Source organism: Tamandua tetradactyla, chromosome 7 (genome assembly GCF_023851605.1).
Source record: "Tamandua tetradactyla isolate mTamTet1 chromosome 7, mTamTet1.pri, whole genome shotgun sequence".
Lineage (NCBI taxonomy): Eukaryota > Metazoa > Chordata > Mammalia > Pilosa > Myrmecophagidae > Tamandua > Tamandua tetradactyla.
In genome coordinates, this window is record NC_135333.1 from 99,579,765 (window position 1) to 99,592,362 (window position 12,598).

Consider the following 12,598-nt stretch of genomic DNA (forward strand, 5'->3'; position numbering starts at 1 on the left):
AGCATTGGAATTAAACTAGGAGTAAGAATAAGTTTACTAGGTTTCAAGAGTTTAGGTTCAACAGTAAGACAGGAGGGAAGGTGAAACACTAACCTAAAGCCTATAAATAACAATTACTGCTTTCCTTTCATTCAAGAAAAGATGACATAAGAACATTGCAATGGTGCAAAATAAGGAGCAGCTTCAAAATGAAGTGATGACATCACCTGGGGACGATGGCTGAGGGAGAGCATCGCAGCACCACCCTGCTGGCTGCAGTCTGCAAGTCTGATGAACAGTTGCAAGGATGGGGAGAAATAATGCTGCTGACTGATGAAGTCATCCTGCTGGAAAGAGTCTCTTTTCCACCTTTCACCACTGGTGCAGTGTCTGGTGTTCTGTCCAGTGTTTCTTGTTTTGTCCTGTTTTTGGGCGTGGTTGACTACCTCGTCCCCATTCTAGCACCTAGAATTTGGGGCTCCAAAAAATGGGCCTCTGAACAGAAAGATTCTGTGAAATTTGCAGCAATCTAATAAAAACTCTATGGGGATCTGTGGGCTGGTGGAAAGTCTTCTTCACACTAAAGGAAGAAAAACCAAAAATGAATTTTGTGACCATGATCATTTCTCCTGCTGCAGTTGCTTGGGTGGAACAGCAAGTCTACAACCTTTCTTTCACTTACATTAGAATGATTTTCTTACTGTTGCTTCCTGTAGGCAACCAACATGGAATCAATTCAAAGCACATCGGAATGGCCAAAGCTTCTCAAACAAACAAAAAGAAAGAAAAATGAATAATGCATCCTGTTCAATGTGATTAATGGATATACAGGGTCCCTTGGCACAGTTTCTACCATGCTCTCTGCTTTCCCTTATTCTGACCTTAGTTAATAGAAACTCAGACTTGCTAAGTAAGACTTTATGCATAGTATCTTCCCATCAAGTTAGCCGGGTGCATTCTTGTCAGTTGCACTTCTGAGGACAATGCCTTAGTAAGCACTGACTTATTTTGATTTTTTTTACCCAGGGTTAATTGAATGCTTGCTTTTAGCCAACTTCCTTTAAAATATCATTGTGGTGAATTTACCCTCTTAGTACAGTTAGTGATGACATTTGGTAATTAGCAGATGCGAGGTGGTGGTCTGTGGCTACGGAAAGCTGGTTCTACTGTCTGCTTCCACAACCTCCTTATAGAAACTGTCTCATGAATATGAATATGAATTCATGAATACAGAGACCAATTTTACCACCTTTGATGAAGATACCAATTAATCATTCTCTCTCCTAACTGTTGGGGAAGAATCCCCATAGAATAAAATGAAACTAATTCCGTATCCTAATAGTGTTGGTTTCTTCCTGGTGCGAAATTTAGCAATTTTAGGAAACATTGATCCTTTCTCTCAAACATGGACTCTGGCAGCTTAGAGCTTTTGTTCCCTTGCACATAGAGTTCAATTTAGTGAATCCTCAAGAGGCTTTTAAATAGCAGACTCCCCCAAAATTGTATTTTGGATTTTAATATGTCTTAATTTCAAATTTTCAGTTGACTGAAACTCAAGCACATAGTAGGTTAAGCCTTATGTCCATGACTTTAACTCCAAGAGTGGCCAGTAAAGGACAAAACTGTTTCTATGTTGTTGCATGAAACCAGGAACAAGGCTCCAAGCCTCCAGGAACATTATGTAGAAATGGGGGTCTGGGCTCTGAAGTTTCAGGAAGTAGGTTTTATTAGTCTATGGCCATAATGCGCAGCTGAGTAGCCTCTGAAATTCTAAGCTCCCAACAGGGGTTGTCACAGGGTTTTGAGGGAAGCGCTTTGCTACGTCCCTATGTACAGAAGGGGTGGGGTCTCTACATGAATTTTTCTTATCCTGCCTACGTGCAGTTTCAAATGTTCCCAGGGCAAGTACCCGGTCCTATGCAGTTTCAGTCGTCATTGGAGCCTGGGAGACTTCTCAAAGGGAAAATGGCCTAAGTAAACAGGGGCCTGCCTGCTGTGAGAGGAAATGGCCTGGGCAAACAGGGGCTGCCTGCTACAGTGTTAGTCACAAGTCATTTCAATAGAAGATAATTGTATCCTCCTAATCTTTCAAGACCAGAATAAGCCTTTGAGGAGAACCTCAAAATTTCCATTTTATGGTCCCCACACATTTTGAGTAGGAGGTAGAGACAGAGACTTCTGACTTTTTACCTAGACATTTCTCTGAAGACTGCAAGGGATGCTGCTAGAACAGATTTGAGCGACAGTAGTTGGCCTCTGGTCCACAAAGATTTTGCAACTCCTTGGAAATCTTATAAACCTTCTCTTACTTTTAGTAGCTAGAAATTTAGAGTAGTCGAAATCTGTAGAAGTGAACCTCTGAGGGCCAGAAAAATTTTACAAACTGGAAATTAAAAACAAAGAACAGAATGATATGATATTTTACATTAGTAAGTAGAAATAATTTACTGTGATAAACAAATAACAAAGGAATCTCAGATAGCTCCATTGAGATTTTTTTGTGTGTGCTATATGGTGGGGTCACAAATTATTTTTCCATGTGAGTATCTCGTTACTGCAGCACCATTTGTGGAATTTTTGTTTATTTGTTTGTTTTGCTTGTCTGTTTTTTTAGGGATGTACATGGGATGGGAATCAAACCCAGGTCTCCTGCATGGCAGGTGAGAATTCTACCCTTGCACCCCCGCTGCTTTGAAAATTATTAGAAAAATATTGGGTGGGTTAGTTTCTTTTAGATGATCTTCATGGAAATAATTTTGAGCTGAAGATCATCACAATGAGTGATTAAAATATTTCAGATTAGGGCTATGTATTTCCTGTGTATACCTAGTTTTTATTTCATAGAACACAAATAACTTAAAGCTCATTTAAAATTTCTGTAAAGCGCAAGACAGATCATTTTCTTAATTAAAAATAAATAAACTTGAAAGCAAGGTGAAGATATTTTTAAAAAGATATTCAGATAATGCTCCTTTTGTCATTTATGCACAGATGAGTAAAAAAATAAGGATAAAAAATAAATAAATAATGGGGGAGACAAAGGGTAAAAATTTGCATAGATTGAAATACTGGTGGTCATGAAAGGGAGGAGTAAGAGTATGGGATGTACGAGTATTTTTTTTTTGTTTTCTATTTTTTTACTGGATTGATACAAATGTTCTAAAAATGATCATGGTGTGAATGCACAACTATATGATGATATTGTGAGCCATTGATTATACATCATGTATGGACTGTATGTGTGTGAAGATTTCTTAATGTGTGTCTGTGTGTATATATATATATATATATATATATATAAAGATATTCAGCAAAATAGGATTTTAATTTTTGATATAAATAAAATGCATCTACAATTTTATGTCTTGTTGTTACCATTAAAGACTCAGAAGGTTTAAATAAAATTAACAAACTAATATTTCAAAGAGGAAAATTAATTGAAAGTGCTTTTAAATTTGAATGTTATATAAATATAAATAGAATTATTACTCAGCTCTTAAGCTTAGCATTGTCAGGCACGGAGGGCAAGATAATGTCAAGTAAACAAATAACCAAACTAACCATACATTTCGTTCTTTTTTTTTTTTTAAATCCTCTAGGGAATTTTTCATTTCGTATATTGTGACCCTCAGTGCCAGTATTTCTGTTTGGTGCTTTTAAAATTTCTTTAATGAGATTTTCCTATTTCTTATTTATTGTTTTCCTGCTGTCTTTTCTTTCCTTTTGCTTCCCTTTATCTCCTAGAGCATATTTTAAAAGTCTTTGTTTGCTGTGTTCAAAGTCTGGTATTCTTCATTGATGGTTTCTGGATTTTCACTTTGTTCCTTTTGATAGGCCATCTTTTTTGTTTCTTTGTCTTGTAATGTTTTGTTGCACACTGTACATTTTAGTGCTTTAAAATGTTAATCATGAGCTGTCTCTTCCTTAAGTTTGTATCCAGCTAGTGATATGGAAGAGATTTTCTTGTGCTCCTGGAGCTAACAAAAACAAACCAAAATTAAAAACACCTTTCCCAGTCTTTGTAAATTGGCTCTGCATTGGCTGGTGCTCTCCTTTAGAGGTTAGCCCTCCTATCAAAAAGTTCACCCCAAGGCATGTGAAAGACAAGGTCCTCTCTTTTGAGCTTGTCCTGGGCTTGTCCTGGGCTTCTTTTCTCATGCCTTAGGAATACCCTTGCTTACAGGAATTCAAATGCTCCCCTTATTTCCTGTGAAATAGACTTTCTCCCCTAACTGGGTGTTCTTGCAGGAGAGCTCCTGACAGGAACCCCTCTCTTTGTAACAGTGTAGTCAGATTTTCTGGGAGTTCTTGTCCTTCTGCTTCACTATTTGGATCAGGATATTTTGGTGACCAGATGGGTCATTTCGGTGGCCACAGATTTTTATATTCATGCCTGCACAAGTGTTTACCAACCAAATGTATAAGCCAAGTTCATATTTTTTCTATTAGCATATACTTATGTGATAAATTGCATAAATGAGAAAAAATAAAAGCTTCTAAAATGTATGAAATGCCTTCTGTAGTACACTAAGACTTCTTTGCTAAGAATTGATCAAACTGAAACCTACCTTTAGATGGGCTTTATGAAAGAGTATTTTGAGTGCAGGGCAATTCTGAGTTCTTATGTTACAATAGGGTTGGTCATATATTTATATAAAAACATTTAGTGGACTACATTCATTCATTCAACAAACTTTTATTGCTCGTTCGTACAGCCAAATAATGTGCTTGGTTCTAGTTCGATGGAGTTAAGTTAGGTGTGTTTCTGTCTCTCAAGAACCAAGAATCTAGAAGTAAAAGTAAATCTAGGATTCAAATTTACTTTGATTTAAGCCATGTTAGGAAGAAGTTTGTATAGGCAGCTTCAGGTACATAAAAGAGGGGAATCTAAATTGACCTGAGATTAAGACTAGGGGTGTGGGTTGGGATGGGATAAGTTCAAAGAGCACTTTATGGAGGAAGTGATGCTCTAGCTTATCTTAATGGATGAAGGAAAATGATGTTCTAAGAAAAGTAAACAGTATTACGCATTCAAGGAAATCCACGCGCTCCATTTGGCTGGAGTAAAAGTGATGATTGGGAGCAACGGGAGTTGAGAATGATGCACAAAGTAGGAGACAATTCATGGAAGATTTGTAAGCTAAAAATTTAGCTATCTTCTCATGTAGAGATATTGATGGGTTTTTGAGAACAAGAGTGGCACGATCATATATAAAAATGAGAAACTTTGAAGAAGAGTGGAGAATAGAATTGAGTGACAGGGCAACTAGTTAGAGACCATCGCAGTAAACCAGTTCTAAACAGGAAGCAGATAGCATGGTGAAGAAGACTAGTCTATACAAAGTGAGGAGAAAACCAATAGGACCCAGTGACTGATGGGATTTGGAAAGGGAGGGGAAAGCAGGGGTTAAAGGTTGGGCTCAGATTTGAACAACTGACTAAATGGCAGTGCCCTCTCTGAAATAAAGAACATAGAAGGGGAAAAAATGACTTGGGTTTTGTAATTGAGTTTAAGTTCTTTCTGTGGTGTACAACTAGAGATATTTAGTAAGGAGTTGGACAATGGAAAATACCAATACTTGAGAAGAGGACAGAGAAGGAAGATCCTACAAAGGAAAATGAAAAGGAATGAAATGTGACAGAAAATGGTGTTACTTAGGTCAATGTAAGAGAGTTTCAACAGTAAGGATTCATTAAAATCATCAAAGGTTTGATAGAAGTCAGATAAGAGAGCAAAAACATATCTATTGCCTTGTTTGCTTTAGCATGGGCAGTTTCAATAGAAATAAAATTATAGCATAGTGAGGAGTGAATCATGGTGAGAAAGTGGAGAGGGGGTGTCAATTTCTCAATTTCTCCTTAAAGAGTTTGGCTATAAAATTAAGTAGGGATCTTGAATATTAGATAAGTGTGAATGTGAAGGAAGGAAAAGGGATTCTGGTATTTTATTGTCAAGGTTTAAAAGTGCTGAAGGGAGAGAACCTATAAATTTTTGAAATAAAAGAACAGAAGAAGAAATAATCAATAGGAAGTCCCTAAGAATCAAGAAAGCATGAATAAAAGGCCTGAGCATAAAAAGGGCATGAAAGGAGAGGGAAAAACTGATAAAATTCTGGCTTAATTGAATAACTGTCTCAATCAGGTGGGTAACTACATTCTTCTTTGTGTGATATGATTAAGTAGTCATGCCTTGGAATTTGATGTCTTATCAAGAGAGAAGAAAAAGTAACAGCTGTTACCACTGTCAGAAACACAGTGAATGCGTTACTGATTATAGATGTTTTTGCTTAAAATATATTCTAACAACTTCTGGCTAATATTTCCATAGAGTTATAAATAATCTTACCCATTAAAGAAAAAACATTGTCATTTTCTCTAACAAAAATGTATCCTCTGCTGCAATTACTATTATCTCATCAAGATCTGCCTTTGCCTTACGGAAAAGTTTGTTTTTCAAATGAAACTAGAATAATAAGCCTTGACATTTAATATACTTAATATGCAATCTGTCTGATGACGCATCAATGAATTTATTTTCAATATGAAATCTGGATGAAAATCTTTGCATTGTAAAAGGAAATTAAAAGTGTAACTATATTTTAAATACAGTTCCATGAATAACAATTTCATGAATTTACTATTTATCTGAAGCCTTGGATAATATTCTTCATTTTACTTTAATAATTGACAGTATTTTGTATATTTGGTTATATTTACCTTCCCATTGAACTATTTCCACAAAAGTCATTACTATATAATTTAGTACACTTTAGACTCTACAATTTCTTCATTATGAAAATAAAATATAAACAGCGAATTAGATGCTTCGATGTTGCAGTGAAAGGGAATTTGAGTGTTAAATAGCATTTCGGGGCATCAGAGAAAGGTTAGAGAAGAATAAATGTCCCTTGTCAACTCTATGACCTTCAGTTGGTATATTTTAATAAAATAATTCTTTTTAATTATGCCAGATTAAAAAAAATAGTTGCAGATAATGAGGACTACAGTTTACAAGGAATGTAATTATTTCCCAAGTTAATCAAGGAGGACATAACAGGAAACTTGGGAGTTAACCAAGAGGCTCATTTGATCCTTCTCTCTGGACACTTTCTCTCCTTATTATCTTGGAAGGTAACTTAGTTGACAAGAATACAGTTTTGACACACTTGGGGTTTGGAAACCGTATACTTGGACTGTGGGGTGATAGTAGAATACTAATGATTAATATGTGTCAGTCAGTTAACCTCTGTTAAAATTTAAAAACCAAAGACCTCAGAATAGCTCTGGAGTATTTTTAAAGGTTTTTTAATTAGGGGAGTTTTAAGTTTAAGAAAAATGATGCAGAAAATACAGAGTTCCCATATACCTCACTCCACACGCACTTTGTTACAATTGATGAAACAATATTGCTACAATTATACTATTAACGAAATCGTTCATGGTTTACGTTAGGGTTCGCTATTGTGTTGTATGGTTCCATGGGTTTTCTTTTAAATTTTTATTCCAGTAACATATATACAACCTAAAATTTCCCTCTTTAATCCCCTTCAAATATTTAATCCAGTGTTGTTTGGTTATATTCACAATGTGTGCTACCATCACCACCATCCATTACCGAAACTTTTCATCACTCCAAACAGAAACTCTGTGCCAATTAAGCATTAATTCCCCATTCCCTACCCCCGTCCAGGCCCCTTGTAACCTGCATTCTAGTTTCTGACTCTGTAGATTTGCTAACTCTTAATTATTTCATATCAGTGAGATCATAAAATATTTGTATTTTTTTCTGCCTTATTTCACTCAACTTGATGTCTTCAGGGTTCATTGTTACTGCTGCATGCATCAGAACCTCCTTTTCATGGCTGAATAATATTACATTGCATATGTATATACCACATTTTGTGAATCTGTTCATCTGTTGATGAACACTTGAGCTGCTTCCATCTTTCGGCAATTGTGAATAATGCTACTTAAAATACTGGTGTGCAAAAATCTGTTCTAATCACTGCTTTCAATACTTTTGGATATATATCTAGAAGGGGGGATTGGCAGGTCATACGGTGATTCTGTACTTAAGTTTCTGAAGAATCCTCAAACTATTTTCCATGGTAGCTATAGCATTTTACTTTGTCTAAAACATAGTCGAATGTTTGCCAGGAAAGAAACTATCTTTAGGAACAGTAGGATGTTTAGACTGAGGAATAAATGAATACACATAGATATTTATATTCCCCACATCATTTCATCTCCTCTTGGGCATGTAGGAGAATAACATTTCTCAGGCCTTTTGCTGCTAGGTGCGTCCACGTGACTAATTCTAAGCCAACAGAATGTGGATAGAAGTTAGATATAGCATTTCTTGGCCTGACCACTAAAATATCCTGTATAATCCTTCATTTTTTCTTCATTCATTGATTGGAGGATTAGAGGACCCATAGAAGGCCGTGGGGACAGTAGAATCATGAGATAGAAGGAGCCTGGATATTTGAGTGGCACTTGTAGGAAGCTTCAGACCTGCACGGGACTGACACAAATAAAAAAATAGATCTTTGCATGTTATATCACTGAAATTTTGTGATTGTTTGTTGCAATGGTTACAAGCAACTACCTTGACTAATATAAGAGGAAAAATATTGATAAAATAAAAAATATTGAGAAGGTTAGAATTTTCTAAAATTCCTTTTTTTTTTTTTTTTCACATGGGCAGGCACCAGGAATCAAACCCGGGTCCTCAGACATGGCAGGCAAGCACTCTTACCTGCTGAGCCACTGTGGCCCAACCAGAATTTTCTAAAATTCTTGACAAATACCACTGAAATAGTTTTGATAGATCTCCAAAGAACCAATTTTGGTTTTATTGATTTATTTCTCCCTTTCCCTCTCTACTTTTTTTTTTTTTTTGCTCTCCATTTCATTAATTTCCACTTTAATCTTTTTTGTTTCTTCCTTCTGTTTGCTTTAGGTTTAGCTTGCCTCTACTTTTCCTTTTGTCTTAAGGTGGGAAGATAACATATTGATCTGAGATCTTTCTTTTTTTTTAATGTTTGTGTTTATAGCTATAAATTATAGCTAAACATTCCTTTTGGTACTTTTGTTTTTCACTCAGTGAATATCATTTTCTTCACCTCAAAGTATTTTCTAAATTCCACGGCGATTTCTTCTTTGGTCCACTGTTTTTTTGGGAGTATGTTGCTTAATTTTTCACATATTTGCCAATTTCCCAAATTTCTGTTATTGACTAATACTGCATTATGATTGGAGAATATTCCTTGTATGATTTCAATCATTTATTGAAGCTTGTTTTATCATCTAATACATAGTCTATCCTGGAAATGTTCCATTTGCACTTGAGAAAGATGTCTATTCTGCTCTCGTTGTGTATCGGACCCTATAGATGTCTGTTAGGTCTAATTAGTTTCTAGTATTGTTCAAGTCTTCTGTTTCTTTGTTGATCTTTTCACTAGATTTTTATCCATTACTGAAAGAGGATATGGAAGTCTTAAATATGGTATTAAATTATCTATTTCTCCCTTCAATTCTATTAACATTTGCTTCACGTATATTGGGGAGTTGTTGTTAGATGCATAATATGCTGATAATCTTCCTAATAGATCAGGAAGATCTATTAAGCATTATTAAGACCTTTAAGCATTATTAAATGTCCCTCTTTATTTCCAGTAGCATTTGATGTTTTAATGTCTATTTTCTCTGATATTAATATACGCAATCTGACTTTTTTATGGCTGCTTTTTGTATGATTTATCTTTTTCCAGCAAATAGTTGGATCTCTATATCTAGTCTGACAATCTCTGCCATTTGATTCACATTGAAAGTTATCATTGATACAGTTGGATTTACATCTGCTATTTTATTTTTTGTTTACTTTATGCTTCATGTCTTTTTTGTTCCTTTTTTCCTCCTCTACTGCTTTCTTTTGCATTGTGAATACTTTCTAGTGTAATGTTTTATATTTTTATTGATTTTTCACTATATATTTTAAGTTATTTTCTTTGTGTTTGCTCACAGGTTTACCATATACATCTTAATTTATCAGAACCTACTTCAGATTTATACCAACAATGCTAGTGAGATATAGAAGCATAGCACTCAAATAGCTCAATTCCTTATTCTCCCTTTTTATGGTATTATTGCTACACATAATTCATCTATATACAGTAACAACCCCACAAATACATTGTTGCAATTATTTCTTTATATAATTTTAAATCTTTTAAAGATGCTGATAGAAGAAAAGAGAGCAACTATATATTTATAAAGTTCATTTTATTGACTGTTTATTCACCATATCTGGGTCTCTTCTTGTGTTCATGTGGATTTGAATTACCATCTGATGTAATTTCCTTACCCCAAGACAGTTTTGCTCATATCACTTTTGTGCTGTTATGGTCAAATATTTTACATTTCTATATATTATCATCTCCACAGTTGAATTATATAAATATTGTTTTATATCATTGCTTTTTAAATCAGCTAATAGAAGAAACAAGCAGAAACATGAATTCATATTAACTTTGACAATTGCATTAGTACCTTTACCGGTGCTTCTTGTTTTTTCATGTAGATTCAGATAACCCTCTAGGCGCACTTGCTCTGAAATGGAAGAACATTCTTTAGTATTTCTTCTAAGATAGGTCTACTAGTAGTAAATCCTCTTAAGATTTCTTCCCCCCTGGAAGCATAGCATGTATTTGCTTGGTGGATAATGGCAGTGAGCTTGGGGGAGAACATTCCAGGGAGAAAGTACAGTGTGAGCAAAGTTAAAAAAGGTGTGGACTAGCATTGCATGTTTAAGTTGCTACTAGAAGTTCCCATATGATGGAAGATAGGCTGTGATGAGAAAGAAGTTATGGTAGTATCTCAGAGGGCTCAGTATATTTACACATGAGTGAGAAAGTAAAAGACAAAAAATAAAAAATAAAAAAAAAAACCCACCAGATCCACAGCTACTTCTCTATTTCCATCCAATCCATCTGAGCTATGGCTCCAGGAATAATAACCAAGATTTCAAAAGTGTTTTTTCAGGTGAAATTTTAAAAGTTCTTTAAAAACACTTCAAAACAATCAAATACTTACTTTGAAAGATGCTTGAGTATGGTGGGGAAATGTCCAAATGCTGACTTTTAATTTACTTTGTGACTCCCAGTGCTTTTCCTGGCAGTTACGTGATGAACGGCTGCTTGAATCATTTTCATTCCTATGAAATTTTGCTTAGCCACAGAGAGAAACCCGTATTTTATTGGCCCAATACCAACACGCCATTTCTTGCTAAGATTTTGAAGAAATAGCCAAAGTTATTAAATTGCTGAGGTATTCAAGAGATTTAAAAGATACCGATAAAAGGACATGTTGAAGGTTGAGAATTTGGAAATATTTAGAAATTCCCCTGAAGCAACTGTGTGGTGGGGGTAACCATGACAGCAGTGGTGATGGGCCCTAACAGAACTTTTGGAAACTTTTTTTGTCATATTTTCCATTGGATAAAAAGCTTATATTTGCAGCAAAAAATAAATGTGTTAATAAAAGAAACTTATGATAATAAAATGATATAAAAGAAACTATAGAAACAGATGTAACTGTTCTATCCTTAACATGTGAAAGGGTTGTGGAGGCTTCTGTGAAGTACAATTATATACTTAGCATGAGAATTCACTTATACATGCTGAAAGTTGCAAAGAAGAAAAAGGAGTCATGGAAAAGGAAAAGTCAAGATGAAGTATGAGGCCATAATATACTCCACTGATGCTATCCTTTAGATCTTGTCTGCATACTGAGGTAAGAACTGGAAACATCAGGGTTTCTTGTTGTTGGGGGAAAAACCCTGAGAATCCTGAATACCTAAGTAGAATGATAACTGAAATAAGTTACGAATAGGCATACTTGTCATATAAAAATAAATGATCGATATTAATCCATTTATTATTTAATAAATCCACTTTAAAATATTTATTGAGTGATTAGTATGTGCCAGTTTCTGGTTTAAGCAAATCCATGAAAGATTATATGCTCTGAAACTCTGAAAGAACTGTAAGTTTGAGAGAAGATGATGAATCTCATTTTGAACACAAAGAATGTGAGAGGCTTATGAACTATCCATATGGCTTTTTCCAGTAAGCAGTTGGATTAATGATTTTGAAGGTGTGATGTTAAACCTATATTGGAAATAGGGATTTAGAAGCTGCTGGCATTGTTCAATGCAGGAACTAAAAACTACTTTAGATATTTTAAATAGAATGGGCTTCAATATGAAGACTGGGTGTTGACAATAGTTTAAGAAGGGCTAGAAAAATAGGTCTGCAGGCATAACATAGAACTGACCATCGAACAAGGAATGACCTCCTCTGACACAATCAGGGAGGTAGAGAATCAAGAAGCCATTGCTGTGAAGTTCTCATACCTGCCACTACATGAATGAATCTTCAAGACATCATATTGAGTAAATTAAGTCAGAAACAAAGGGACATATATTGTATAATTCCGCTTATACAAAATTAGTAGAATATTCAAATTCATACGTTGAGAAATTAGAGTACAGGTTAGGAGGTGGGGTGGTAGTGAGAATGGGAAGTTAATGCCCACTGAGTATAGGGTCTTTGGTTGG

At 35.1% G+C, this 12,598-nt stretch overlaps 1 pseudogene; it reads left to right on the plus strand.

The window, feature by feature from the left end:
* Positions 1 to 215: 215 nt before the first annotated feature.
* On the plus strand, positions 216 to 772 carry LOC143689892 (ADP-ribosylation factor-like protein 6-interacting protein 1 pseudogene; annotated as a pseudogene).
* The last annotated feature ends 11,826 nt before the right edge of the window (positions 773 to 12,598 follow it).